At 37.7% G+C, this 5,709-nt stretch overlaps 1 long non-coding RNA gene across 1 annotated transcript; it reads left to right on the top strand.

Annotated features, from left to right (window-relative positions):
- The first annotated feature begins 577 nt into the window (after positions 1-577).
- Positions 578-1,455, top strand: LOC134242242 (uncharacterized). Its single transcript, XR_009986815.1, has 3 exons — positions 578-779; positions 1,224-1,255; positions 1,407-1,455. It is a non-coding gene; the product is annotated as an uncharacterized LOC134242242 (long non-coding RNA).
- The last annotated feature ends 4,254 nt before the right edge of the window (positions 1,456-5,709 follow it).

Below are 5,709 nucleotides of genomic sequence, written 5' to 3'. Positions count from 1 at the left end.
ATCTAAACCCAGAAATAACATCAGTCCACCCCATAAACACCCCAAAGAATTTTTAAGAAAAAACCTCTATTTTTAAACTGGAACTACTTGAGTGGTCAATGAAATAGGGGTAAAATTAGTAGTCTGTAACCAAGAGGAGCATGGCCCACCAAGATAGGTGTGCACATTGTGGATGCACTCAAATCAGAGTCTGAATACGTAGTGCTAGTACGTGGTACCAGTTGCTAATGTCCCTGGTTTTGTCTATGCTGTAGACAAACCCAGTGGATTAAAAAAACTGATTTGAGCCACTCTCTCATAAATCTTCAGCCTTTGACTTGTACTTCATGTTGGCTGTGATAGAAGGCAAGAAACAACACCGATTGAAGTATATTTGCCAGCAGTACCCATCTGAAAGATGGTAGGTTTATACTATTGTCTGATTTTTTGAATTGTTGTATTTTCAGCAGAATAGCATAGTAAGTGTATTGTATTGTGTGATTGTTAGTGATATTGTATTTTCAGTTGAATATGGGAAGCATGGCCCACTAAGACAGGTATGCGTATTCTGGATGCACTCAAGTCACAGTCTGAATAGATAGTGCTAGTACGTGGTAACAGTCGCTAATGTCCCTGGTTTTGTCTATGGTATAGACAAACCCAGTGGATTAAAAAACTGATTTGAGCCACTCACTCATAAAAAGTTCAGACTGTGACTTGTACTCCATCTTGGCTGTGATAGAAGCCAAGAAACAACACCGATTGAAGTATACTTGCCAGCAGTACCCAACTGGAAGGTGGTAAGTTTATTCTATTGTGTAATTGTTTGAAATTTTCTATTTTCAGCACAGTGAAATAGTAAGTGTATTGTATTGTCTCATTTTTAGTGATGTTGTATTTTCAGTTGAATATGAAGAGCATGGCCCACCAAGAGAGGTGTGCACATTGTAGATGCACTCAAGTAACAGTCTGAATAGGTAGGGCTAGTATGTGGTACCAGTTGCTAATGTCCCTGGTTTTGCTATACTATAAACAAACCCAGTGATTAAAAACTGATTTGAGCCACTTACTCATAAAATTTCAGAATGTAACTTGTACTAAATCTCGGCTGTGATAAACCAAGAAAACAACACCGACTGAAGTATTCTTTTCTGAGGTACACTGATTGTTAATGATGTTGTATTTTCAGCAGAGTAGAATAGTAAGTTTATTGTGTTGTCTGATTGTTAGTGATGTATTTTCAGTTGAATATGAGGAGCATGGCCCACCAAGAGAGGTGTGCATATTGTGGATGCACTCAAATCACAGTCTGAATAGGGAGTGCTAGTACGTGGTACCAGTTGCTAATGTCCTTGGTTTTGTCAATGCTATAGATAAACCTAGTGGATTAAAAAACGGATTTGAGCCACTCACTCATAAAAGTTGAGACTGTGACTTGTACTCCATCTTGGCTGTGATAGAAGCCAAGAAACAACACCGATTAAGATATACTTGCCAGCAGTACCCAATTAAAAGATGGTAAGTTTATTCTATTGTCTGATTGTTAATGATGTTGTATTTTCAGCAGAGTAGAATAGTAAGTTTATTGTATTGTCTGATTGTTAGTGATGTTGTATTTTCAGTTGAATATGGGGAGCATGGCCCACTAAGAGAGGTGTGTACATTGTGGATACACTCAAGTCACAGTCTGAATAGGTAGTGCTAGTACGTGGTACCAGTTGCTAATATCCGTGGTTTTGTCTATGCTATAGATAAACCCAGTAGATTAATAACTGATTTGAGCCACTCACTCATAAAACTTCAGACTGTGACTTGTACTCCATCTTGGTTATGATAGAAGCCAAGAAACAACACCGATTAAGGTATACTTGCCAGCAGTACCCAAATGAAAGATGGTAAGTTTATTCTATTGTCTGATTGTTAATGATGTTGTATTTTCAGCAGAGTGGAATAGTAAGTTTATTGTATTGTCTGACTGTTAGTGATGTTGTATTTTTAGTTGAATATGGGGAGCATGGCCCACTAAGAGAGGTGTGCACATTGTGGATGCACTCAAGTCACAGTCTGAATACATTGTAGGTAGTGCTAGTATGTGGTACCAGTTGCTAATGTCCCTGGTTTTGTCTATGCTATAGATAAACCCAGTGGATTAAAAAACTGATTTGAGCCACTCTCTCATAAAACTTCAGACTGTGACTTGTACTCAATCTTGGCTGTGATGGAATGCAAGAAACAACACCGATTGAAGTATTCTTGCCAGCAGTACCCAACTGAAAGATGGTAAGTTTATTCTATTGTCTGATTGTTAATGATGTTGTATTTTCAGCAGAGTAGAATAGTAAGTTTATTGTATTGTCTGATTGTTAGTGATGTTGTATTTTCGGTTGAATATGAGGAGCATGGCCTACCAAGAGAGGTGTGTACATTGTGGATGAACTCAAGTCAAAGTCTGAATAGGTAGTGCTAGTACGTGGTACCAGTTGCTAATATCCGTGGTTTTGTCTATGCTATAGATAAACCCAGTAGATTAAAAACTGATTTGAGCCACTCACTCATAAAACTTCAGACTGTGACTTGTACTCCATCTTGGCTGTGATAGAAACCAAGAAACAAGACCGATTGAAGTATTCTTGCCAGCAGTGCCCAATTGAAAGATGATAAGTTTATTCTATTGTCTGATTGTTAATGATGTTGTATTTTCAGCAGAGTAGAATAGTAAGTTTATTGTATTGTCTGACTGTTAGTGATGTTGTATTTTTAGTTGAATATGGGGAGCATGGCCCACTAAGAGAGGTGTGCACATTGTGGATGCACTCAAGTCATAGTCTGAATACATTGTAGGTAGTGCGAGCATGTGGTACCAGTTGCTAATGTCCCTGGTTTTGTCTATGCTATAGATAAACCCAGTGGATTAAAAAACGGATTTGAGCCACTCACTCATAAAAGTTGAGACTGTGACTTGTACTCAATCTTGGCTGTGATAGAAGCCAAAAAACAACACCGATTGAAGTATACTTGCCAGCAGTACCCAATTGAAAGATGCTAAGTTTATTCTATTGTCTGATTTTAAATGATGTTGTATTTTCAGTTATTGTATTGTCTGATTGTTAGGGATGTTGTATTTTCAGTTGAATAACGGGAGCATGGCCAACTAAGAGAGGTGTGCACATTGTGGATGCACTCAAGTCACAGTCTGAATAGGCAGTGCTAGTACGTGGTACCAGTTGTTAATGTCCCTGGTTTTGTCTATGCTATAGATAAACCCAGCGGATTAAAAAACTGATTTGAGCCACTCACTCATAAAACTTCAGACTGAGACTTATACTCCATTTTGACTGTGATAGAAGCCAAGAAGCAACACCGATTGAAGTTTACTTGCCAGCAGTACCCAACTGAAAGATGGTAAGTTTTTCTATTGTCTAATTGTTTAAAATGTTGTTATTTCAGCAAAGTAGAAAAGAAAGTTTATTGTATTGTCTGATTGTTAGTGATGTTGTATTTTCAATTGAATATGAGGTGCATAGCCCACAAAGAGAGCTATGTACATTGTGGATGCACTCAAGTCACAGTCTGAATAGGTAGTGCTAATTCATGGTACCAGTTGCTAATGTCTCTGGTTTTGTCTTTGCTACATGTATAGATAAACCCAGTGGATTAAAAAACTGATTTGAGCCACTCACTCATAAAACTTTAGACAGGGACTTGTACTCAATCATGGCTGTGATAGAAGGCCAGAAATAAGACCAATTGAAGTATACTTGCCAACAGTGCCAAATTGGAAGATGGCAAGTTTATTCTATTGTCTAATTGTTTGTGATGTTGTATATTCAGTTGAATACTGTATACAGGGAAATTTTCGCCCTCGTTTTATTGTTGCCCCTTTTGCCCTACTATCATTTGGGAGAATTTAAATCGGGGAGAATTCAAAGAATACAGTATAATTTCTGAAACAAAACTATGACTGGGAGAATTTAACACGGGGCAAAATTGTTTGCAAGTGTGAAAGGGCGAAATTAAGACGGGGCGAAAATAACCCAGTATACAGTATGAGGAGCATGACCCACCAAGAGAGGTGTGTGCATTGTGGATGCACTCAAGTCACGTAAAGTCTGAATGTAGATAGTGCTTTTACGTGGTACCGTTTGCTAATGCCCGTGGTTTTGTCAGTGCTACAGACAAACCCAGTGGATTAAAAAAAATTGATTTTAGGCACTCCCTCATAAAACCTCATACTGTGACTTGTACTCAATCTTGGCTGTGATAGAAGTTAAGAAACAACACCGATTGGATGTATTGATTGAATATATTTGTAAGTGCCATTGGAGAATTTTTCACTCTAATGGAGACGTCATCGTTATCGTGAAGTTTTTAAAATTTTTACCTTTACTCGGCACTAAGGGCTATTGAGCAGTGAGAGATTTTTATCGTACCAACCAATTGCTACCAATTTTTTGTTGACTTAGATCAGAATGGCTGAAAGTTGAACCCCCCAATCACGAAGCGAGCGCTCTATCGACCGAACAACCTTGTTTCCGGTGGAAAGCTGCAAATTTTGTCCTCTGCTCGGCACTCTGGGCCATTGAGCAGAGAGACATTTTTGCACCACGCGGGCAATGGTCTGATTGTTAGTGATCTTGTATTTTCTGTTAAAGATGATGTCAGAGCATGGCCCACCAAGACAGGTTTGTGTGTTGTGGATGTACTCGTGTTCACAGTTTGAATATGTAGTGGACACATGCTCATGCGCAGTACGCTGTGCGGGAAAAGTGAAAGTAGCAGACGAAATATAAACAATAAAACCTGCGGCTGCACGGAAGAGGAACTGGAATGAAGCAGAAATTGCCCTGTTAGTGGAACAGGTCGAAGATAAACGAGATATTTTAAAGGGGAAAATTTTCGTTTCCTTTAATGCGGTGATGTTCCCCCATGGACTTCCAAAAAACAGGTAGGCAATAGCCACAAACTATGAAAAAAAATCCAATTTCCCCTTTAAAAAAATCATTTGTTTGATATATTGCAAGAATTTGGTAACTAATTAAGTATTTGATTGACATTACGCAAACAATGTACAAATCGGGACCAGTCTTCACGAAAACCCACTAGCCCGACGCCCGAGTGTTTGGGCTGGGCTAGAAATTAAAATTTTTTAGACTTTAAAAAAGTGTTTTTGCACAGATTAGATTAATCCAACATTTTATTCTTTCTATTTCATTAAAAAATTTTTCTCTCATAACTTTTATTTAATCATTTTTTTTCTCCCTTGAAAATATAAATGACATTCTTGTTGTACAGATCTATCTATTTTATTTGCAGTATCAATGCCATAGGAGGATGTGGGCGAACGTTTAAAGAAGTAAAAAAAAGTGGCAGGATATTATCCTCCACGAAAAAAAGGGAGGTGGAGAGGTTAAAAACAAACGGCAGACAGGCGGAGGTCCACCCCCAACAGATATAAAAGATTGGGAAAAAAGGTTTTGTTTATCAATGAATCTTGCAAAATAATACAGAAATTGAAAAAGCACAACACATGTAAATAAAATGTTTTTTAACCATTATATTTAACTAAGTGTGTTTCTTATTTAATGATGAAAATAAATAATGAGTTCATATATTAAATGTTTAATTTTTTATTAATTTCAATCTAGATCATTGGAAAAATGTCCAATACTGTGGTCTCTGGCATTGCAGGGGGGTGCGACAGTCTTGTTTCAGGTTAAATTCTTTATTTAA

Source organism: Saccostrea cucullata, unplaced genomic scaffold, assembly GCF_032062105.1.
Source record: "Saccostrea cucullata isolate Sc308-1 unplaced genomic scaffold, CSIRO_AGI_Scuc_v1 ctg21343, whole genome shotgun sequence".
NCBI classification, from domain to species: domain Eukaryota; kingdom Metazoa; phylum Mollusca; class Bivalvia; order Ostreida; family Ostreidae; genus Saccostrea; species Saccostrea cuccullata.
The sequence above is the reverse complement of the archived record's forward strand: the minus strand, read 5'-3'. Positions and strand labels throughout refer to the sequence as shown.